Source organism: Ornithorhynchus anatinus, chromosome 8 (genome assembly GCF_004115215.2).
Source record: "Ornithorhynchus anatinus isolate Pmale09 chromosome 8, mOrnAna1.pri.v4, whole genome shotgun sequence".
NCBI lineage: Eukaryota > Metazoa > Chordata > Mammalia > Monotremata > Ornithorhynchidae > Ornithorhynchus > Ornithorhynchus anatinus.
The window spans coordinates 56,898,310-56,922,850 of record NC_041735.1 but is presented as its reverse complement, the minus strand read 5'-3'; the positions used below and the strand labels follow the sequence as shown (position 1 = coordinate 56,922,850).

The window sequence follows — 24,541 nt, the reverse complement described above, 5'->3', positions numbered from 1 at the left end:
GGTCTAGTGGGTAGAGCACAGTACTGGTAGCCCCGAATTCTAATCCCTACTTGCCCTTTGCCCGGTTTGAGATCTTGGGTAAGTCTTCATGTAAGCAGGGAATGTGTCTACCAACTCCGTTGCGTGGTACTTGCCCTGATGCTTCGAACAGTGCTCCGCACACAATAAGCACTTAATAAATAATAATAATGTTGGTATTTGTTAAGCGCTTACTGTGTGCAGAGCACTGTTCTAAGCCCTGGGGGACGTACAGGGTCATCAGGTTGTCCCACGTGAGGCTCACGGTTAATCCCTATTTTCCGGATGAGGGAACTGAGGCAGAGAGAAGTGAAGTGACTTTCCATTGAGGGATTAATTCCAGAACACTGTACTAAGTGCTTGGGAGAGTAAGTCACACCAAGCTTAGTCTAGTCTTACTCTGAACACAGAAAGCGCAGAAAGTGACAAGTTCTCTGGGCCTCGGTTTCCTCCTCTGTAATAATAATAATGATGGTATTTAGTGAGTGCTTACTATGTGCCAAGCACTGTTCTAAGCACTGGGGGAGATACAAGGTAATCAGGTTGTCCCACGTGGCGCTCGCAATCTTAATCCCCATTTTACAGATGAGGTAGCTGAGGCACCGAGAAGTTAAGTGACTTGCCCAAAGTCACACAGCTATAAAGTGGTGGAGCCGGGCTTAGAACCCACTACCTCTGACTCCCAAGCCCGTGCTCTTTCCACCGAGCCACACTGCTTCTCTTCCCTCCCTCTTTGTCTATGAGCCCCCATGTGGGACAGAGACTGACCAATCTGAACCTATTTCTGGCCTAGCACTTAGCACATTGCTTGGTACATACTAAGCGCTTAGCAAATGCCGCGATTATTGTTGTTATTTCCGATAGAGGATTTTTTCTTGGTGAGAGAGTGATGGTGTTTAACAATAATAATAGTAATAACTGTGTTATCCGTTAAGAGCTGCCTGGGCTAGATTCAAGATAATCAGGTCCCACATGGGGTCGACAGTCTAAGTAGGAGGGAGAACAGGTATTAAATCCTCTTTTGGCCAGTGAGGAAACCGAGATACAGAGAAGTTAAGTGAGTTGGGATGAGAACCCGGGTCCTCCGACTCCCAGGCCCCTGCTCTATCCACTAGGCCGTGCCGCTTCTGCTGAGCTCCTGGCGCAATTTGCTACTCTCACTTTTTTCTGACAGTACTTTTTTCTGCCCATCTGTCCATTCCAAGCGCTTAGTACAGTGCTCTGCACATAGTAAGCGCTCAATAAATACTGTTGGATAAATGAATGAATGAATACCCCTCTCTGCCAACTCCCTTACAAACTGCCCACCGCGCCTGCCTATGTCCGCTACTCCGAACAACTCCATGTTTTTTAGGAATTCTTTAGTCCTAACTCCTTCCGGGCAGCGGGCGGTGAGTCTCTCTTGAGAGGTCCACCCCCTGGTGGGTTCACAGATGTGACCCACTGCGAAGTCTGCCAGTCGCCTCCGTTGATCATTTTAATTAATAAAACAGTCCTGACCTTTGGGTTCCCTGCCGGCCCCGAATAATGAATCTGTTAGTCTTAGGAAACCCATCGAGGCCTCGCTTCTCGAATCATTAAGGTTGGGTAATATGGGTTGTTTCCTGAATGATTCTTGCGTCTGGACGGCCCGCACTTTCGCCACATTATATATAGGATAAGAGGAAATGGGGTTTGAAAACCTAGAAAATCTTGGCTGCTTCAACCACCAGTAAGTAGATGGCGTGCCACTTTTGCAAGATGAAAAATGGAAACTTAAATGAAGAAAAAAGAGAAGATATGAAAGGAAAGAAAGCGTGATCTGGGGGCACGAAATCGGAGACGTTTGCGGCCTCCCTTTCGCCCTAAGGAAAATCATCTGGGCTTGACGATCTGAAGGAGTCCCTGTTTAAAATCCCCCAAACTTTGTTCCCGTTTTGCCGCGACCTCGGCTGGGCTGTGCCACTTTGTAGTGTGACCTACCAGGTAAAGCGAGGCAAACTGGCAGTGTAGACAACTGATTTGGATACCTAAGGTCTCTTACATTCAGTACTGAGCATTGGTTGGGAGTGGACCAGTCCTGTGATGGACTGAATGCCCAGGAGGCCAAAAAGATCGCGACTCTGAGGATGATGGCCCAGTTCTGCCAGGATAAAAATAATGACAACAATATTAATAATAATACTGATTACTATTACTACTAATACATGTGGAAGCAACGTGGCTTAGTAGATAGGGCGTGAGCCTGGAAGTCAGAGGTCATGGGTTCTAATCCCAGATCTGTCACCTATCTGCTCTGGGACCTCGGGCACGTCACTTGACTTCTCTGGGCCTCAGTTCCCTCTTCTCTAAAATGGGGATTAAGACTGTGAGCCCTATGTAGGACACGGATTATGTCCAACCTGATTAACTTGTATCTATCCCATTGCTAAGATCAGTGACTGGGACATAGAAGCAGCATGGCTTAGTGGAAAGAGCACGGGCTTGGGAGTCAGAGGTCGTGGGTTCTAATCCCGGCTCTGCCACTTATTAGCTGTGTGACTTTGGCAAGTCACTTCACTTGTCTGGGTCTCACTTACCCCATCTGTAAAATGGGGATTAAGACCGTGAGTCCCACGTGAGGTATCCTGATTACTTTGTATCTACCCCAGCGCTTAGAACAGTGCTTGGCACATTGTAAGTGCTTAACAAATACCATCGTTATTAACAAAAAAATAATAATTATTACTATTATTATTATTAAGCACTCAATATGTGCCAAGCACTGGGGTAAATACAAATTAATTAGGTTGGACATAATCCCTGACCCTCACGGGGCTCACAGTTCAGGTCTAAGTCTCGGATACTCACAGGAAGATGAAGGAGGAAGTGCCTTATTAAACGATGGACTGTGGTTGATGTCAGGTGAGTGTGCTCTTGGTTCTTTCCGGCCCTCTAATTCGGAATCACATCCTCCCTCCTGTCTGGAACTCCCTTCTTCTTCAGATCACCACTCCCTCATCTTCAAATCCTTACTAAAATCTTATCTCCTCTAGTAACCTTCCTTGACTAACCTCTCTCTCTCCCCTCCCTATCCTCCCTCTCTTCTGCATTGTCTATGTACATTCATTCATTCATTCAATAGTATTTATTGAGCGCTTACTATGTGCAGAGCACTTTACTAAGCACTTGGAATGTACAAATCGGTAACAGATAGAGACAGTCCCTGCCCTTTGACGGGCTTACGGTCTAATCGGGGGAGACGGACAGACGAGAACAATGGCGATAAATAGAATCGAGGGGAAGAACATCTCATTAAAACAATAGCAAATAAATAGAATCAAGGTGATGTACAGCTCATTAACAAAATAAATAAGGTGATGGTCCAGACCCCCTAAGCACTTTGACTGCCCACCCCTCCCCCACCCTCATCAGCCCCAAAGCACTTACGTACATATTCTCTTCTGCTTCCTCTATCTGTAATTTATTTTATTGTCTCTTTTCCCGAAAGGATTGTAAGATCCTTGATGGCAGGGATTGTCTAATGATAATAATAATGTCGGTATTTGTTGAGCGCTTACTATGTGCAGAGCACTTTTTTCTAAGCGCTGGGGTAGATACAGGGTAATCAGGTTGTCCCACGTGAGGCTCAAAGTGAATCCCCATTTTACAGATGGGGTAACTGAGGCACAGAGAAGTGAAGCGACTTGCCCACAGTCACACAGCTGACAAGTGGCAGAGCCGGGAGTCGAACCCGTGACCTCTGACTCCGAAGCCCGGGCTCTTTCCACTGAGCCACGCCGCTATTTTATTGGACTTACCCAAGCAGTTGCTACATTTCTCAATTCACCATAAAGTGATCGATAAATTTGACTGATCGATTGAGGAGGGATCGGGGGAAGGCTGATGATCACCATTTTCTGTGATTTGTTTGTGGATAAAGGCGCCGACCAAGCTGTAACAGGGAGACGAGACTGGAGGGCAATTCTCACCCCGGCCCTTAGTATGGAATACACAGAGGTTGGGTCTTCTTACATCCCCTCTCAGGGAAAGAAGGCAAGAAAAATAGGTGAGGGTAGACATGGTAAACTTCTTAAAAGCTCAGTGTGGGAAGGAAATGTGACTACCAACTCTGTTACATTGTAGTATCCCAAGTGATTAGTACAGTAATGTTCTGCACACAGTAAGCGCTCAATAAATTAAATTGATTGATGTGTTTTATGATGTCATTAAATTATGTTGTGCGCCTAGGGTAACACATGTGATGATGCTGATGGTATCTGTTAGGTGCTTACCATGTATGAAGCACCGTTCTAGGCGCTGAGGTGGATCCAAACTGATGAGGTCGGGCACAGTCCCTGTCCCACACGAGGCTCACGGTCTTAATCCCTATTTTACAGATGAGGTAACTGAGGCACAGAGAAATTACGTGACTTGCCCGAGGTCACACAGCAGATTAGAACCCAGGTCCTTCTGGCTCCCAGGCCCGCGCTCTATCCACTGCTTCCCTATAGTGACAATCCACGTGACAGCATGGATTGCAGCAGGGAGGCGGCGGAAGTCTTTTCCTGCCTAGGGCTGACAAATATCGGTCAGCCTTGTGGGTCAGACAGCCCAGGTTCGATTGTCTACCTTGGGCCAGCTTCTCGGGTGACCTTGGGACACTCCGTTTGACCTCTCAAGGCTGCGTTCCCCCACTTGTAATTTCCGTCCTTATCACCTCGGCGTTTAAATAATGACCCGCCTCCCCGAGGAGTAGTGAGGGTTAAATTCGTATCTTTAGAGAACAATCGATTATCATTTTCTTTTGCTTAAAGATGCTATTTATTCATCTCCGGGTCTCCGGCTCTCCGGCTCTCTCTAGGAGGTATTGGATCATAAATGGCTTTGGGGAACTGTAGAAAGTCTGAAAGAGAGGAGCGGATGCCGAGAGGAAGTCATTTCTCGCACATCCTCTCCTGTAAGCTTGCTGTGGGCAGAGAAAGAACGTGTCTACCAACTCTTCTGTATGGACTCTCCCAAGACCTTAATACTGTGTTCCTGCACATAGTAAGTACTCAATAAATATGATCGATTGAGTGACTGATTCTTCTTCACTGAAAGTCATCTTCAACTGCTTGCTCATCTCAGGGTCAGTTGATTCATTTAGAAAAGAGGACAGGGAAAAAAGATTCATCTCTCATCCGAGGAAGTATTTGAACGAGGACTCCTCTCATCTCCTCACCCTCTTTCCCTCCCTTCTGAATCACCTACGAATTTATTATTATTATTTTATTTTTATTGTTCTATTTGGTAAGTGCTTACTTTGTGTCGGGCACTGTTCTAAGCCCTGGGCTAGATACAAGTTAATCAAGTTGGACACAACAATAATAATGTTAATAACGTTGGTATTTGTTAAGCGCTTACTATGGGCAGAGCACTGTTCTAAGTGCTGGGGGTAGATCCAGGGTAATCAGGTTGTCCCACGTGGGGCTCACAGTTAATCCCCATTTTACAGATGAGGGACCTGAGGCACAGAGTAGTGAAGTGACTTGCCCGCGGTCACTCAGCTGACGAGTGGCAGAGCCGGGATTCAAACCCACGACCTCTGGCTCCCGAGCCCGGGCTCTTTCCTCTGAGCCACGCTGCCACAATCCCTAGCCCACCTGGGGCTTACAGTCTAAGTAGGAGGTAGAGTAGATATTGAACCCCTATTTTACTGTTGTGGAAACTGAGGCATAGAGAAGTAAAGTGACTAACCCGAGGTTACCCAGCAAGCAGTTGAGAGGCCCTCTGACTCTCAGGTCCATGCTCTTGCCACTAGGCAAGCTGTTTCACCCTCTAAATACTTAGATGCTCACCCCTGCCATCTCCCCCTCCAAAAAAGCCAAAATACAAAAAAACACAGATTTATACATCTTTAAATCCCAACCACCTCTGCCCGGAATAAGTGCTCAATAAATACTACTACTAATAATAACTATAATAATATGCATTTACTAAGTGCTGGCTATGTGCCAGGCACCGTACTAAGCGCTGAGGTGGATAAAAGCAAATCGGGTCAGGCGCAGTCCCTGTCCCACATGGGACTCACAGTCTTAATCCTCATTTTACAGCTGAGGCACCTGAGGCACAGAGAAGTGAAGTGATTTGCCACAGATCACAAAGCAGACAAGTGGCAGATCCGGAATTAGAACCCAGGTCCTTCTGACTCCCAAGCCCACACTCTATCTCTGCTCCTATCTCTGTCGCACTGCCTCTGTAGCAATCCATCGTAATTATTGAGCACTTACTGCGTGCGGAGCACTATACTCGTGGCTCAGCGGAAAGAGCTGGGTAGTCAGAGGTCATGGGTTCTAATCCCGGCTCCACCACTTGCCAGCTGTGTGACTTCAGGCAAGTCACTTAACTTCTCTGTGCCTCAGTTACCTCGTCTGAGAATTAAGACCGTGAGCCCCACGTGGGGCAACCTGATCACCTCGCGTCCTCGCCTCCCCAGTGCTCAGAACAGTGCTTCTCGCATAGTAAGCACTTAACAAATGCCACCGTTATATATACTAAGCGCTTGGGAGACTAAAATGTAGCAGCGTTGATGGATATATTTCCTGCCCACCATAAATTTACAATCTAGTGGGAAGAGCCCATAAAGGGACTGAACCCACCATCTTGGCAACATTAGCACCCAACTCTAACCAACTGAGCTAAGTGGCCAGCTCGCTGATGGAGGGATCGATGCAATCACCAAATACCTTTGGCCCCCAAAGACTATCTGTGAGGCCATCTGATCTGGGTGAAGAAAGAGATTTGAGTTTCATGATGCCTAGGTCCAAGGTTTAATTTCGTGGCCGGGGCATTTACAATAGCAACAGATACTTTGGGAAAGAACACATTGGTTCAGGCTGTTAATTCTGATATTCCTTTGGGGTAGAACCAGTTCTCCCGCTTCCAGACCGATGAGAGAATACTTCCTTCCCCCCGGCCTATTCAGCTGTTTCGAGGGGAAATTTGCGGGCCAAAGGTCGCTACATTAATCTGGCCTCCGGGTTGGCTGTCCTGCGACTTCCCCTTTAACACATGCAGTTCTCCTTAGCACCAACATCTCTCATTAGCAGGCGAAGAAGAGGAGGTGGAGGTCATCCCGATCTATTTCATAGCAGCTTTGGTAAGGCGGTTCGGAGGGAAAGAGCGTCAAAACATTTAGGTTAAATGAATGTTGAGGATTTTCGGTAGGTTTCTGGATTGGAGGCAGGACGTGGGACTAAAAGACCCCTTTCAGGTCAGTGGTTCTGTGATTCTCTGGTTAAACGTATCACCCTAGACAATAGAGCAGCTGGACACGTGTGTGAAAAATTGGCTGTCGGTCAGTCGGTCATATTTATTAAGTGCTTACTGTGTGCAGAGGAGCATTGTACAAAACACTTGGAGAAGCAGCGCGGCTCAGTGGAAAGAGTACGGGCTTTGGGGTCAGAGATCGTGGGTTCGAATCCCGGCTCTGCCACTTAACTGTGTGACTTTGGGCAAGTCACTTGACTTCTCTGTGCCTCAGTGACCTCATCTGTAAAATGGGGATTAAAACCGTGAGCCCCACGTGGGACAACCTGATTCCCTTGTGTCTACCCCAGCGCTTAGAACAGTGCTCTGCACATAGTAAGCGCTTAACGAATACCAACACTACTGGGAGAGTACGATATCACAATACGACAGACACCTTCTCCGCTCCACAGTGAGCTGACACGCTAGAGCGGGGAACAGACATCAATATGAATTATATAAAATTACGGATCTGTACGTAATAAGGGAGGAGCCGGGAGGGGCAGGGTGAATAAAGGGAGCAAATCAGGGTGACGAAGAAGGGAGTGGGAGAAGAGGAAAAGAGAGTTTAGTCAGGGAAGGCCTCTGGGAGGAGGTGTGCCTTCAATAAGGCTTTGAAGCCGGGGGAGAGGAATTTTTTGTCGGATATTTGAGAGGGAGGGCGTTCCGGGCCGGAGGCAAGGTGTGGGTGAGAGGGCTGCCACGAGATAGATGAGATCAAGGTACGATGAGTAGGTTAATAATAATAATGTTGGTATTTGCTAAGCGCTTACTATGCGCCGAGCACTGTTCTAAGCGCTGGGGTAGACACAGGGGAATCAGGACGTCCCACGTGGGGCTCACAGTCTTAATCCCCATTTTACAGATGAGGGAACCGAGGCACAGAGAAGTTAAGTGACTCGCCCACAGTCACACAGCCGACAAGCGGCAGAGCTGGGATTCGAACTCATGAGCCCTGACTCCAAAGCCCGTGCTCTTTCCACTGAGGTTAGCATCAGGTTAGCATCAGAGGAGCCAAGTGTGCCGGTTGGGTAAGAGTAGGAGAGTGGCAAGTTCCCTAGTGGCTATTTTTGGTCCTGAGTGGCTGCCTCTTTTAGTCGTTACATGAGAATTCATTCATTCATTCATTCAGTAGTATTTATGGAGCGCTTACCATGCGCAGAGCGCTGTACTAAGCGCTTGGAATGAACAAGTCGGCAACGGATAGAGACGGTCCCTGCCGTCTGACGGGCTTACGGTCCGATCGGGGGAGACGGACGGACGAGAACGAGGGCGATAAATAGAGTCGAGGGGAAGAACATCTCGTAAAAACCGATGGCAACCAAATAGAATCGAGGCGATGTACATCTCGTTAACGAAATAAATAGGGTGATGTAAATATATACAGTCGAGCGGACGAGTACAGTGCCGAGGGGATGGGAAGGGAGAGGGGGAGGAGCGGAGGGAGACTGGGGGGAGAAGAGGGTTAAGCTGCGGAGAGGTGAAGGGGGGGCGGCAGAGGGAGTAGAGGGAGAAGGGGAGCTCAGTCGGGGAAGGCCTCTTGGAGGAGGTGAGTTTTAAGTAGGGTAAAAGAAAAGATTTGGGGGATGGCAGGCTTTTCAGATGGGATCAAGAGCAGACAGGTTAATGCTTAGCGGGGTGATGGGGAGGTGAGGAAAAGCAGGAGGGAAGATAAGGAGAATTGCTAAACCTCTTCGCTCTTGCTGCTTTGGACCAGAGTCGGAAGCGGCGTGGCTCAGTGGAAAGAGCCTGGGCTTCGGAGTCAGGGGTCATGAGTTCGGCTCCCGGCTCTGCCACTTGGCGGCTGTGTGACTGTGGGCGAGTCACTTCACTTCTCTGGGCCTCGGTTCCCTCACCTGTAAAACGGGCATCAACTGTGAGCCTCACGTGGGACGACCTGATTACCCTGTATCTACCCCAGCGCTTAGAACACTGCTCTGCACATAGTAAGCGCTTAACAAATACCAACATTATTATTATTATTATTATTATTATCCATTTGTCATGATTTGCCAGCATAGCTGTTTGGGTCCACGGAGGAGAAAGTAAATTCTTCTTCATTCAATCGTATTTATTGAGGGCTTAATGTGTGCAGAGCACTGTACTAAGCACTCCCTACTAAGAGACAATCCCTAGCCAACGACGGGCTCACAGTCTACTGTTTCCTCTCTAACTGGGTCTGCTCCAGGTGGACAAGCAGCGGGAAGCAGCCTGGCCTAGTGGTTAAAACACCAGCCTGGAAGTCAGAGGAGGTGCGTTCTAATCCCGGCTCCGCCACCTGTCCGCTGTGTGATCTTGGGCAAGTCACTTCACTTCCTTGGGCTTTGGTTATCTCATCTGTAAAATGGGATAAAGACTGAGAGCCCCTTGTGGGATAGGAACTCCAGGTGGGACTCCAGCATTTAGTACAGTGCCGGGTACAAAGTAAGCGCTTAAATACCATAAAAAACAATTAATTAAAAAGCACAGGGCCAGAGGAATGGCTCTACATCGCCTCTCCGTTCCACAACTCCCACCCAGCTGGTTGAATCAGGCTGAAATGGGGTTGAGGGGATACTTACTACGGCTTTCATTTGAAGAGCAGAGTTGCTCCCAAGACACACCAAGCGGTCTCTTGCTGGCCGCTGCCGTGCCATCCCCCTAAATATTAACGGTAATATTTATGGTATTTGTTAGCACTGGGGCAGACAAAAGGTAACTGGATTGTACACAATCCCTGTCCCACATGGGGTTCACAGTCTTAATCCTCATGTACAGATGAGGTAACTGAGGCACAGAGAAGTGAAGTGCTTTGCCTGAGGTCACACAGCAGACAAGTGGCAGACCTGTGATTGGAACCCAGGTCCTCTGACTCCCAAACTGCCACTAGGCCACTCTGCTTCCCAAACTGCCAAGGGTGTCTCTGGAAGCCACATGCTATACATAACATCCGTGCACCGGGTTCACGTGGACAAACAAATGGTACCCCCAGATTGGTCCGGAGAGATGACCCTCCCAGATCTCTGGCAGCCCGCTCACCCTCTGCCCGGTTGGGCTGAATGTAAATCATTTCATTCTATTTTATAAATTAATTTTATGTATCCAGGAACGGAAAATGTGCATTGCTGAGTGCACAAAAAATTGTACTCCAGTTAAGTGTGATTGGATATTGATTTCTGAGTAATGTAAAAGAATGCGGCCATTCTGTGCTCTCGGGAATTGGAAGCTTATGGATTGTAGGGCTGATGCTGGCCGTGGTCCGAAAGACACATTTGTAGAAAAATACTTCCTTGCACTTGGTCTGAGAGTTAGCTCAAACCCTTTAGGGGTTATAAAATCAAATCTTTTCAAAACACCAACAATGAAAAAATAAAAAAAAATTATTTCCTCTTTTCCAAAATTTAGCTAATTGACATCATTTCATTCATTCATTCATTCATTCATTCATTCATTCATTCATTCATTCATTCAATCGCGTTTATTGAGCACTTACTGTATGCAGACCACTGTACTAATTGCTTGGAAGAGTACAAAACAGTGATAAACGGACAGATTTCCTGACCGTAACAAGTTTCTATAGGTGACGGGCAGTCCATTTTCCCCATTGGAAGAGAACTGGCTGCTGCCGGTGGGATTAGGATCATTTTTGAAGTGACCCTCTTCCACGTTCCGCCAGCGGTGGGAAGAGCCTGGGCCTGGCCGTCAAGACACTTGAGTTCTAATCCCGGCTCCAGCACCTACTGTGTCGCCTCGAGCAAGTCACTTAGATTTCTCCGTTTCCTCATCTGTGAAAAGGGTCTAATACACCCTCCTCTTGGGACGGCGGGACAGGGACCGTGTCCGATCTGGTGATCTGGCTTCTATCCCGGGGGTTAATTCAGTTCCTGGCTCATAGTAGGGGCTTGACAAATACTATAATTACTGTTGAAGTTTGTGGCCACCACCTTGAAGCAACCTGAAGGTTGATGGGTAACTGAATTGGATTTTGGAATACGTACTCCGTGGTGTGGCACATGTTTCGGTGATGAGGCAGCGAGTGTCCTTGGCTGGAATCTATTTCTTAGAATTCCGTGAGATTTTGCAAAAGGAAGCAGTCAGTCTAGGGTGGCCACTGACAACTCTTGAAAATGACTGTCACGGTCAGCCTTAAGCATAATTTAAGCACCAAGTCCTCCGATCTGCAATAAATTAATGGTATTTATTTTGCTGTTTCCTCTCTCAGGATTGCTCCTGGAGAGTTTCCGGTACTCTACCAGTCCCGACTACGGGAGGGAGAGTCAAGCAGAAGCGTACCCATTCCATTCCTGGCTTGGCCGGTGGCTAGCGAGTGGACGGCAATCTGCTACAAGTCAAAACTCACCTGTGCCCGGCAGCAGCGGCGTGGGAGAGAGTCGAGGGTGGAGACTCAAGTTTACTGCGTGGAAAGCGACAATGGTAAACCGTTTCCATTTACCTAGAAAACTCTAAGGATCCACTACCAGAATGATCGCAGATGGAGGTGGGGTATTCTGGGAGAGATGTGTCCATGACATCGCTATGGGTTGGATATGACTCGACAGCATAAGACAACAACAACAACACTTTTACTGTGTGCAAAGCTCTGTACTAAGCAACTGGGAGAGTACATCAGAGTTGGTAGACAAGCTCCCTGCCCACAAGGAGCTTACAGTCTAGATGGGGAGACAGACATGAATATAAATTAATACATTTTGAGTATAAATACAAATGTCGCTGAAGGTGGGGTGAATGTAAAGGCCTGTCAATTATTTTAGTGCCTTCCCTGGTAGAGTGTAAGCTCTCTGAGGTTAGGGACCCTCTCTACTAACTCTACTGTACTCTCTTAAGTGCTTCCTACAGAACTACGCACAGAGGAAAGTGTTCAATACATACTGTTGATTGAAGGATCTATTGATCGGTACTGCTGAATGATTCATAGGCCCAGGCATATGGGATGACGCGCATTTTTCGGAGCCCAAGACATGATATGAAGATGACGAAAGCACCATTTTGTGGAAGCCAGCCAGTCGGTCCTATTTACTGAGCGCTTACTCTGTGCAGAGCACTGTACCACTCTTGGGAACGTACGATACAACAATAAACGGTGACATTCCCTGCTTACTGTGTGCAGAACACTATACTAAGCACTGGGGATGGTACACTAGAACCCATTGGAGGTCACCTGGATTTAGGGACTTTCTAAAGGGAGATATCCTAATGGCCCTCCCTCTGGAGCCTTTTTTTAAATGGTATTTACTAAATGCGTACTATGTGCAAGGCACTGTATTAAGCGGTGGGGTAGTTACAAGATGATCAGGTTGGACAGGGTCCATGTCGCACATGGGGCTCACAATCTTAATCCCCATTTTACAGATGAGGTAACTGAGGCCCAGAGAAGTTAAGTGACTTGCCCAAGGTCATACAGCAGATACGTGGCAGAGTCGGGAGTAGGACCCAGGTCCTTCTGACTCCCGGGCCCAGGCCGCTTCTCAGCTTTGTGTTCCCTTTCTGGGTCCTATAATTCAGACACCACTTCTGAGCCTTGGAAACCGGTGTTATGAGCTGAGGTGGAGGGAGACTAGATGCTGAAAATCAGAACACTGGACACAAAAGTGCCTGATGCCGTATCCGTATTAGACAGGGGACGCACTAGCTAAAACTGGGGAAATGGCCACCCTAAAACAATGACATCCTTCTCGTCAGCATCCTCTTGAGTGTCATGGCTGTCGCAGTCTTCATTGCCAATTGTCTACTGTGTGACCATGGGCAAGTCACTTTGCTTCACCGTGCCTCAGTTACTTCATCTGTAAAATGGGGCTTGAGACCACGAGCCCCATGTGGGACAGGGACTGTGTCCAACCCGATTTGCTTGTATCCACCCCAACTCTTCGTACAGTGCCTGGCACATAGTAAGTGCTTAACGGGGATTAAGACTGTGAGCCTCATGTGGGGCGACCTGATCATCCTGTATCTCCCCCAGCGCTTAGAACAGTGCTCTGCACATAGCAGGCGCTTAACAAATACCAACATTATTATTATTAATAACAAACACCACAATTATTATTCTAATTTTTTATTATTAATGGACATTACTACCCTTACTGAAAACATTAGACAGGTTGTTTTGTCCTTCCAGAATTAACAGTCAGAGTTTTCAGACCAGTCCAGACACTCGGCTGCCATCAGCCCCACAGCACTTATATATCTATCTATCTATCAGTAATTGTATTTATTTGTATTGATGTCTGCCTCCCCACCTCTGGACTGTGAGCTCATTGTGAGCAGGGAATGTCACTGTTTATTGTTGTACTGTACTTTCCCAAGAGTTTGGTACAGTGCTCCGCACACGGTAAGAGCTTAATCAATGCGACTGAATGAATAAATCAGGGCTTTCCCTGCAGAGGTTTAGCCTTTGTCCTCAGCGGTCTGCGGGGAGAATGAACTATGTTCAAGTGATCGACTCCCAGGTGTTTCTGAGCAGGTGTAGGAGAGGTCACGTCTTCATGTGCCCTATGATACATGCACAGGGCTCAGGTTTGAGCAGTTCTGCAGGCTAGAGTTGGAATTGTGATTCAGGGAAGGGGTGAGGAAAGAGAAGCCCCAATGTGGCTGGAGCATATTTAACTGGGAGAGTGACCGGGAAGGCCTTACCTCCTGGAGATGAGCTTATAAGCTGCGACAGCGACGTTCTAGGGCTGGATCGGGTCGGATGGAATGGAATGATGATAATCCTGCCGATAATGGAATTTGTCGGGGAAGCAGCGTAGCTCAGCGGAAAGAGCGCGGGCTTGTGAGTCAGAGGGCATGGGTTCGAATTCAGGCTCTGCCACGTGGCAGCTGTGTGACTGTGGGCAAGTCACTTGACTTCTCTGTGCCTCAGTGACCTCATCTGTAAAATGGGGATGGACTGTGAGCCTCACGTGGGACAACCTGAATACCGTGTATCTACCCCAGCGCTTAGAACGGTGCTCTGCACTTAGTAAGCCCTTAACAAATAACAAATACCAACATTATTAAGTGCTTACTATGTGGCAGGCACTGTACTAAGCACTAGGGTGGATACAAGCAAATCGGGTTGGACTCACTTCCTGTCCCACGTGAGGCTCACAGTTTCAATCCCCATTTTACAGACGAGGTAACTGAGACACAGAGAAGTGAAATCATTTACCCAAAGTGACACAACAGTCGAGTGGCGGAGCCGGGATTAGAACCCATGACCTTCTGACTCTCAAGCCCGTGCTCTCTCTGCTGCTTCTCTGGAAGTTCAAGGTTTTCGACTGAGTCTTTGAAATTCTGCCCTCCTTCCTGAACAAACTCACCCTTTACGGGTAATGAACAAGACCTCCTTCCAGCTCCAAGTGAAGTCTCACCTTTTTCTCCTTTTCCCTCAGGTTAGAGAGTGAGAAAGGCTTGTTAGGTCCCAGTTTAGGTGAGACAGTCCTGGAATTTTCGTGTCTGCCCACCTGCTTTAGGGTATCTTGTTTACCTTGGATCCCGAAAAGCTAAAGATTTTTAAAAACAGGTCAGTTGAGATGTGAACATCCCTGAGCTGCTGGTGAGTGTCACGGAGGGAGGAAGGGGAAATGTGAGCCTGTAATGCGTACGTCTCCCTTCCCACTTGGGGAGAAAGAGGAGGCAATCACAGCGGTTGGGGGGAAAGACAGGGAATGGGGTGTCATGACTGTCGTGCAAAAAGGAGCTCAAATCTGTGAACTGGGCGCGGCACTTGAAAGAGGGTGCAGAAGCAGCGTGGTACAGTGGGAAGAGCCCGGGCTTGGGAGGCAGAGTTCATGGGTTCGAATCCCGGATCCGCCGCTTGCCAGCTGTGTGACTTTGGGCAAGTCACTTAACCTCTCTGTGCCTCGGTGACCTCATCTGTAAAATGGGGATGAAAACTGTGAGCCCCACGTGGGACAACCTGATCACCTTGTATCCCCCGGCGCTTAGAACAGTGCTCTGCACATAGTAAGCGCTTAACAAATACCAACATTATTATTACTTGAATACTGTGGAGAAGCATGGCCTAGTGGATAGAGCATAGGCCTGGGAGTCAGAGGACATACGTCTGAAATCCTGGCTCTGCCACTTGTCTGCTAGGCCACCTTAGGAAAGTTACTCAACCTCGCTGTCCCTCAGTTACCTCATCTGGAATATGGAGATTAAAATTGTGAACTCCACGTGGGGCATGGACTGTGTCCAATCTGATCAACTTGTATCTACCCTAGAGTTCAGTACAGTGCCTGGCCCATGGTAAGCACTTAACCAATACCATAAGAAAGGGCCCATCTAGAAATGGAAAACTATGGAAAATGCAACATCATTCCCTTCCGAGGCAATCAAGTTCTTAGTAGGATTGCCTAGTGGACAGAGAGAGAGGAATGGGAAAAAGGAGATCTAGGTTTTAATCCCAGTTTTGCCACTACCCTCCTGTGTGAGTTCGGGGCAAGTGGCTGAACCTCTGTGACTCAATTTCCTCAGCTAAAAAATATTGCAACAACTTCCCCACGTAACTTCTGGGACGATACAGTGTGATGATATGAAAATGTTTGAGAAATAAAAAAGCATTACCAATTTAAGGTATTAGTATTTCACATAAAAGGGTTTTATCAAAATAAAAACTCCAAAACTCACCAAGTTTTGAGCCGCACAGACACGGAGAATGCACGTGCTTTTAAGGATTTTTTAGAATCTCTTCAGTTGAATACTGTCAAATCGTTTCTGTAGGAAACTGGGTATTTTCTTAGCTCTGTTGGTTGGAGAATTAAATAAATGTAGTGGGAATGGAAACCCAGAGCTGCGGAAAGGTCAGAGGAAAGTGGAAGATTTTCAAAGAGTGACCCTCCCCACCCCTTCCAGGTCCTCCATCAAAAAGAAATAGATGTTTAGAGCTCCCCCCTCACCCAGCGCAGAATTCTGAGTCCAACACTGAGGAAAACCGCTCTATCCCGTTCTCCCTCAGTCTTAAAGTCTTGCCTGGTCCTAGAAGTTGACAGTTCTATGTTCAATCTTCAATCAATCAGTCACTCGATAGTATTTATTACACACTTATTCTGTACAGAGCACTGTACCAAGAGCCTGAGAGAGTATGATAGTTATAGTCACGATCCCTGCTCTCGAGGACCTTACGGTCTAGTGGAAGTTGTTGTTGTCATATGCTGTCGAGTCGTGTCCGACCCATAGCGACACCACGGACCTGCCTCTCCCAGAACATCTCACCTCCGTCCGCATCGTTCTGGGAGTGGATCCGTAGAGTTTCTTGGTCAAAATGCGGAAGTGGTTTACCCGTTGCCTCCTTCCACACCGTAAACCCGAGTCTCCTCCCTCGACTCTCTCCAATGCCGCTGCTGCCCGGCACAGGAGAGTTTTGGCTTGTAGAAGGTTGCCTTCCACTCGCTAGCCACTGCCCAAGCTAGGAATGGAATGGATAGGGCTCTGCTTGACTCTCCCTCCCGTAGTCGAAACTGGGAGAGTACTGGAAACTCTCCAGCTGCAATCCTGAGAGGTGTGTAGGGGTTACAAGCACTAAAAAAAAAAAAAGAAATATGACAGCTAGGAGGAAGCAATAGAGTATAAAGATTTGTCCATAAACGTTACAGGAGAGTGTGAGTGCCAAAGCGCGTAGGCGACGGCGAGCTTCTGAAGAGGCAGCTGGGAGGATAGCGGATGGGGAGATGAGAGATTCTTTCATAGGCAGCAGAGGAAAATGATAAGCAACAGCCCAGGAATGACAGGGGATCTCTTAGTCGCTCAGCGCTGAGATTTATTTTGATTGGTATCGAGGAGGAGGAAAACGCCTGGTTGAAGACGCAGAAGGAATTTTCTCTTTACGTTTCGTGTTGTGACTAGCAAATTTTCTTTCACCTTTTTCTATAAAAAACATTTAGGACACGTCACTCCCTCCTCAAAAGACTCCAGTGATTGCCTATCCCCCTCCGTATCAAACAAAAACTCCTCACCATTGGCTTTAAAGCGGTCCATCACCTTGCCCCCTTCTACCTCACCTCGCTTCTCTCCTTCCCCAACCCAGCCCGCATACTTCGTCCCTCTGGTGCTAACCTTCTCCCTGTGCCTCCATCTCGCCTGTCTCACCGATGACCCCTAACCCGTGTCCTGCTTCTGGTCTGGAACTCCCTCCTTCCTCAAATCTGACAATTACCTCTCCCCCTTCAAAGCTTTACTGAAGGCACATCTCCTTCAGGAGGCTTTCCCAAACTAAGCCCCGCTTTTCCTCATCTCTCACTCCCGCGTGCGTCACCCTGACTTGTTCCCTTTGCTCTTCCCCCCTCCTAGTCCCATAGCACTTATGAACGTACAGGTAATTTTATTTATTTGTTTCAATGTGTCTCCCCCCTTCTAGACTGTAAGCTCGTGGGCAGGGAATGTTTATTGTCGTTATGTAGCTTCCCAAGTGCTTAGTATAGTGCTCTGCACGCAGTTAGCTCTCCATAAATATGATTGAATGAACAAATGAAAAATACAGCCCTCTAGAAGCCACATTTTCCTCTTAAAAAGGGGAATTACATTAGAGTCTGTGTTTCTAGCATATGTAAGGACTACCCAGTCTGAGAATCGATGGGGGACACTGGGCCGGTGAAGCCCGTGGGATCTTCACGGCCCTGGATGCACCCAGAGACAGGGACACCGTTCCAGGGTCGGCCTCAGTGCGGCCCACTTGCTTGTGTTTCGACAACTCTGCTATTGGCAGCTCCTTCAGCTGCCATAACAACGGCTATCCCAGGGCCAACGGCGAGGTAGATTATTTTAAACCAATCATCGCTCCAGGGAATAAAAATGTCCACTTTTTCTTGCGTGGTGATGGATAATTTACGGTGTAAGGAGGATGGCATCTCGGAGACGTTTCCTGTGGAGGGTGAGGGAGAAGGAGTGAGGGAAAAGCAGAGGGAGAGATAGGGAAGGAGACAGGGAGAGGATGAGGAGAGGGAAAGGGAAAAGGAGAAAGAAAGAAGGGGGTGAGGGAGAGGAAGCAGCAGAAGGAGATGTTTATCGTCTCTGTAAGGGAGAGTTGGGAGAAGAGGAAGAGAGATTAGTTGGAAACGCTTTCCAAGTTGCCAGGCCCTTTTCCAGTGCTCGTTCACCCTCCTCACTTGGCAAATTGAGATTCTCTACTGAGTTTGGGGGAGGAGGATTGCAAAAGACTATGGGTGTGTGGAGGGGCTTTAGCCCAGCGTGCTTTTCTGCTCTTGAGCAGGGGAGTGAAAGACTATAAACTCGTTGCGGTCGGGGAACGTGTCTACCCACTCCGTTATGTTGTACTCTTTCCAGTGCTTAGCTCGGTGCTCCGCGTACAGTAAGTGCTCAGTAAATATGATTGATTGATTGATAGCCCCGCCAAGCAGGCAGGAAGGGTCCCAGGCGATGTGCTCCCCCACTCCCCACCCATCCCCACCCCACAGTCCTTCTTGAAGTCAATGGCGGTAGCCGGAGGCCGCGGTTCTGGGGTGGAGCAGTCGAGACAGCACAAGTTCCTGCTGGGGGCCCCCTGCTTCTTGGGGCTACAGAGCACATGAAATGAGAACATAAATAAATGTTGGTATTCCTTAAGCGTTTACTACGGGCCAAGCACTGTTCTAAGCACTGGGGTAGATGAAAGGTAATCAGGTTGTCCCATGTAGGGCTCTCACAGTCTTCAGCCCCATTTTACAGATGAGGAAACTGGGGCCCAGAGAAGTGAAGTGACTCGCCCAAGGTCACACAGCTGACAAGTGGCGGATGCGGGATTCGAACCCATGACCTCTGACTCCCAAGCCCGGGCTCTTTCCACGGAGCCACGCTGCTTCAACATGGCCAGAGCGGCGGGAGAAAGCTAAACGGCAAAGCACTCAGTTGTATTAGAATGAGAAGCAGCATGGCCTAGTGGATAGGGCACAGGCCTGAGAGTCAGAAGGAGCTGGGTTCTAATCCCGGCTCTGCCACCTGTCCGCTGAGTGACTTTAAGAAAGTCACTTCCCTTCCCTGCTCCTCAGTTGTAAAAGGGAGATTAAGACTGTGAGCCCCAAGAGACATGTATTGTATCCACCCTGATCAGCAGCATGGCTCAGTGGAAAGAGCCCGGGCTTTGGAGTCAGAGGTCATGGGTTCGAATCCCGGCTCTGCCCCTTGTCAGCTGCGTGACTGTGGGCGAGTCACTTCACTTCTCCGCGCCTCAGTTACCTCATCTGTAAAATGGGGATGAAGACTGCGAGCCCCACGTGGGACAACCTGATCCCCCTGTGTCTACCCCAGCGCTTAGAATAGTGCTCTGCACATAGTAAGCGCTTAACAGATACCAACATTACTATTATTATTAGCTTGTATCCAATCTAGTGCTTAGTACAGTGCCTGGAACCTAGTAAGCGCTTAACCAATACCATTAAAAAACTGAACGCCTATTTTCACTTTGCATTTTGGCTAGATGTTGACCACAGAATTAGGGAACCTTCTTTCGACAACACGTACGTCTCTGGACACAGCGTGACAGGGTGTCGGAAGGCACAGCCCTGTGCGAGGGAGCAGCTGAATGTTGCCATGTTTGTTTTCCTAAACATGAGGTTGTGGAAGAAGGCTTATTGTGGTCAGGGAATGTGTTTTTATGTATTGTTATACTGTAATGATAAAAATGATTATGGTATTTGTTAACTGCTTACTATGTAATAATAATGATGATCGTGGTATTGGTTGAGTGCTTACTATGTGCAAAGCACTGTTCTAAGCGCTGGGGGATACAAGGTGATCAGGTTGTCCCATGTGGGGCTCACAGTTTTTTTCATCCCCATTTGCCAGATGAGGTAACTGAGGCACAGAGAAGTGAAGTGACTTGCCCAAGGTCACACAGCTGACTAGCGGCAGAGCCGGGATTCGAACCCATGACCTCTGACTCCCAAGCCCGCGCTCCTTCCACTGAGCCACGCTGCTTCTCTATGTGCCAGGCACTGTACTGGGTAGTTACAAGCAAATCAGGTTGGACACAGTCCCTCTCGCACTTGAGGCTCAAGCAACCTGACTCAGTGGCAAGAGCCCGGGCTTGGGAGTCAGAGGTCATGGGTTCGAATCCCGGATCTGCTGCTTGCCAGCTGTGTGACTTTGGGCAAGTCACTTCGCTTCTCCGGGGATTAAAAAACTGTGAGCCCCACCCGGGACAACCTGTTCACCTTGTATCCCCCCAGCGCTTAGAACAGTACTTTGCACATAGTAAGCGCTTAACAAATACCACCATTTCACAGATGAGGTAACTTGAGGCCCAGAGAAGGAAAGTGATTTCCCCAAGGTCACACAGCAGACGAGCGCTGGAGCCGGGATAGAACCCACGACCTTCTGACTCTCAGGCCTGTGCTCTCTCCACTAGACCATGCTGCTTCTCTCCCAAGCGCTTAGGACAGTGCTTTGCACACAGTACGAGCTCAATAAATACGATTGAATGAATAGATGCTCAATAAATATAACTTTATGAATGAATGAATGAAAAGACCGGCAGATAACTGGGCGAGCCTTGCATTTGCACAGACCTTTTCTGTTTTTTCAAAGCGTCTCCCCACCAACAAGCTCATTTTTTTTTTTAACGCTCCTACTCAAGGTTTGGCTCAAGATGAAGTGCCGGGCCTCTTCTCCGGCACAGCCTCGAGGGTTGGGGAAAACGCTGGCACTGGCTCACAGCAACACACGGAGGGAAAAATGCATTTTCGGAGCTGAGGCGGGAGAGTCAAGGAATAAGGCTGGGTAAGGGGAGGGAGGAATTTTGACTCAAAGAAAACAGAAGACTCCGACGCTTTATGTTTCTGATGTCTTTTGCAGATGTGACCCCGCTGGTTGGGACGTCAGACGTTCTTATGCAAGTTTGATTTATAGAGCGGCTAATTCTGAGGATGAAGGAATCAGGATGGAAATGGTGGGATATCAATCACCATCCTCATCTGCTTCCTTGTCTGGCAGCGCTATAATTTGTGAGGAGCTTTAAAATGTAAAATAGAGGTTTTATTTTTAAATAAGAAATGAGGGAAGGTAGTGTTCTCTGTGTGTGATCGACAGTGCCTACCGCCCCATTGGGAGGGTGGTGAACAGTACCCACTCTGTTCTTTCCCAGATCGGGGGACCAAATAGAGCCCCCCATTATTCATTCCCATCTCCTTTAGGCATTAGAAGGTGCTGCGCGATGGCGTTGGAGAACTGAGTACGAGTGTGAGGGAAAAATCTCTGGACCTAACGTCCGCCATTTTACTCCGTGTTTCTCACCTTGCTTTGGGAGAGGTGAGGCTAAAGTGTAGAATTTGCGATTCCCCCCCCCCCCCCTTCACAAATGCTAAACGTTCAACAGCTTGCAAAGGATGAGAATTACAGAGCTTCCAGTATAAACGTTTTCCATCGCCACCTCTGTTCTGGGTGGAAAGGCTGGTTGAACCGATCACTTTCTCAAACGTGTTTCCGGACCGCTCTCTCTTTGATCTAAAGGAGGAGCGAAAAGGATTTAGAGTGTGAAATGACAAGTCAGCCTTGCATTTGGCTCTTTCTGTCTTCTGTTTTCCCAGCCTTCTCAGCCTCTGTCTGTTCACGTTATCCCTCTTGCCTTGGTTAGGAAGTTGAAAAGAAGCCTGACTTTTTAGCTGCTCTGTAAGGGGAGATGCAGAGTAGACTGTTTTCCTTCTCCTTTTTTGAGAACTCTAGAGAAGGCTTGACATTAAGGCCTTCCAAGGTGAAAGAGCCCATGTCTGAACAGTCAATCAATAGTATTTATTGAGCACTTACTCCGTGCACAGCCCTGAACCACAAGCTTGAAAGAGAAACAACGTGGTCTGGACAGAGCATGGGCCCGGAGGTCCGAAGGTCCTGTGTTCTAATCCCAGTTCCGCCACTTGTCTGCTGTGTGACTGTGGGCCAGTCATTACATTTCTCTGTGCCTCAGTTATCTCCTCTGTAAAATGGGGATTAGGACTGTGAGCCCCATGTGGAACAGGGACTGGGTCCAAACTGATTAGCTTGGATATATTCCAGGGCTTAGAACAGTGCCTGGCACATGATAAACGGTTAATAAAAGTGTTGTTATTACAGTAGAGTAGGGAGACGTATTCCCTGGCCTCAGAGAGCTTCCTGTCTAGTGGGGGAGAGAGACCGACCCAGATTCGGCTCCGAAGCCCTTTGCCTTGGGTTGCTCGTGACCCAGATCAACTCTTGAAGTTGTTCACTAGAGCAAGGTCTCTGAGCCCACAACAAATGCCTCGCCAAACCAAAAAATGGGATTTTCTCTTCAGTTACGAGTCATTCGCATCACATAAGCGTAAGCGGCCCTGGGGTGGCGCATCCTTGCTCTTGAGCGTAGGCTCTGCCTTACCACAAAGCCGAAGGTCTCTCACGCCTAAAATACGCACACGCCCATTCTCGGACCTTGCTGGCGGGAGGTTGGGGGGATTAGGCCACGGGTTTAGCACGCACGCTGCAGAGCTCTGATTTCAGTGCCGCTGAAAACTTGCCAAATGGCCTTTGCTAAATGGCTTCATTTATTCAGATTCCCTACAGTTTGAAGAAAGAAAACAAGGAGGGTGAGTTGAGCAGTCGGTACATATTACATCTTGGACACGGAATGATGGGCTGTTATCATCACTGTTATTGAACGAGCGTATCTGGTACCACCCTCCCCACCCTCCGCGGCCCTGCCGCCCGATCAGATGATAGTATTTATTATGCTCCTACTGTGTGCTGAACAGTGTGGAGTTTTCAATTTAATGTTACATGTAATGTTTCCTGTGATTTTGCGATCTTGAAGTGATTGACCGTATTATGGCAACATATCTTACACGTAAACTCAGGTAGATTTCATTCTGAACTTACAGTCCGTCGCTGCCTTATTTCACATCCTGAACCAAACTTTGGGGTTCATTTTTTTTAACGAGCTCAGTAGCAGCTTCCAAATAAACTTTTCTTCAATCCATTTTTAAAGAACAGAGGCGCGCCTTAATTTCAACTACAGTAGGCTCCTATGTTTGACATTTTAAGACTGCAGTCGAATGTGAAAACGTAAGGAATATCCCGAAGTGACATTTTTATGATAAAAGCAATCCGTAAAAAAGTCAAATGAATGGTTTCTCTCCTTATTTGATGCTGTTAACAATATAATGATGTGTTAAAATGTTAGCGGAAGGATTATGTCAGTGTTTGATGTTTTTATAAGTTGCTGCTGTATAAAAATGTCAAATAGGAATAATCTTTCACTTGACATTTTTTCCTCCGTTAGCTCTCCTGAAAATAGCTCTGAGAGTTCTGATTACCTCTGCTCACACTTTCACTGCCCATCTCCCAGAATAGCTTCCTAGGTCTGCTCTTGTTTCTAGTCTATCCCAGTTTTCTCCACCTCTAAAAATAGCTTTCTGTGCCCCCTAATATCTCCTTCCCAGCATCTTTGGTATCTCCCTAAAGTCGCTGTCTTATGCTGTCGAGTCGTCTCTGACCCGTAGCGACGCCATGGCCCTTTCGCTCCCAGAAGGCCCCACCTCCATCTGCAATCGTTCTGGTAGTGGATCCATCTCCGTTAAAATAAGGAAGTGGTTTACCGCCGCCTCCGTCTACGCAGTAAAGTTGAGTCTCTGCTCTCGACTCTCTCCCATGCCGCCGCTGCCCAGCACAGGGGACTTTTGACTCGCAGCAGACGGCCTTCCACTCTCTAGCCACTGCCCAAGCTAGGAATGGAATGGGTAGGCCTCTGCTTGACTCTCCCTCCCTTAGTCGAGACCGGTAGAGTACTGGAAACTCTCCAGGTGCGACCCGGAGAGGGGTCTCTCTGGCTCAGTGGAAAGAGCCCGGGCTTGGGAGTCAGAGGTCATGAGTTGGAATCCCGGCTCTGCCACTTGTCAGCTGTGTGACCGTGGGCAAGTCACTTCACTTCTCTGGGCCTCAGTTCCCTCATCTGTCAAATGGGGATTAACTGTGAGCCTCACGTCGGACAACCTGATTACCCTGTATCTCCCCCAGCGCTTAGAACAGTGTTCTGCACGTAGTGAGAGCTTAACAAATACCAAGATTATTATTATTATTGTAAGGGTGAGTAATTGCCCTTGAATATTTACAAATTTGGTATGGTCAGTTTACCAAAGTAGCGGCCCCTATGGCCTCTGCCCTGTTCTTGCGATTTTCTTTCCCTCCTCTTCTAGATTCAATCAGTCAGTCGTATTTATTGAGTTCTTACTACGTACAGAGCACTGTACTAAGCACTAGGGAGAGCAAAATACAACAGAATTAGCAGACACATTCCCTGCCCACAACAAGCTCACGGTGTAGAGGGGATTCCCGTAGTTTCCCCATTTCCCCCGCATCTCCA

The 24,541-nt window shown here is 48.0% G+C and overlaps 3 non-coding genes across 3 annotated transcripts; 1 reads left to right on the top strand and 2 right to left on the bottom strand.

The window, feature by feature from the left end:
• The first annotated feature begins 11,457 nt into the window (after positions 1–11,457).
• Positions 11,458–11,595, top strand: LOC114813978. The gene has a single exon (XR_003761722.1). It is a non-coding gene; the product is annotated as a small nucleolar RNA SNORA7 (small nucleolar RNA).
• Positions 11,596–16,609: 5,014 nt separating this feature from the next.
• LOC114813921 lies at positions 16,610–16,747 on the bottom strand. The gene has a single exon (XR_003761665.1). It is a non-coding gene; the product is annotated as a small nucleolar RNA SNORA7 (small nucleolar RNA).
• A 7,114-nt stretch (positions 16,748–23,861) lies between these two features.
• On the bottom strand, positions 23,862–23,999 carry LOC114813920. Its single transcript, XR_003761664.1, has one exon. It is a non-coding gene; the product is annotated as a small nucleolar RNA SNORA7 (small nucleolar RNA).
• Positions 24,000–24,541: the final 542 nt, after the last annotated feature.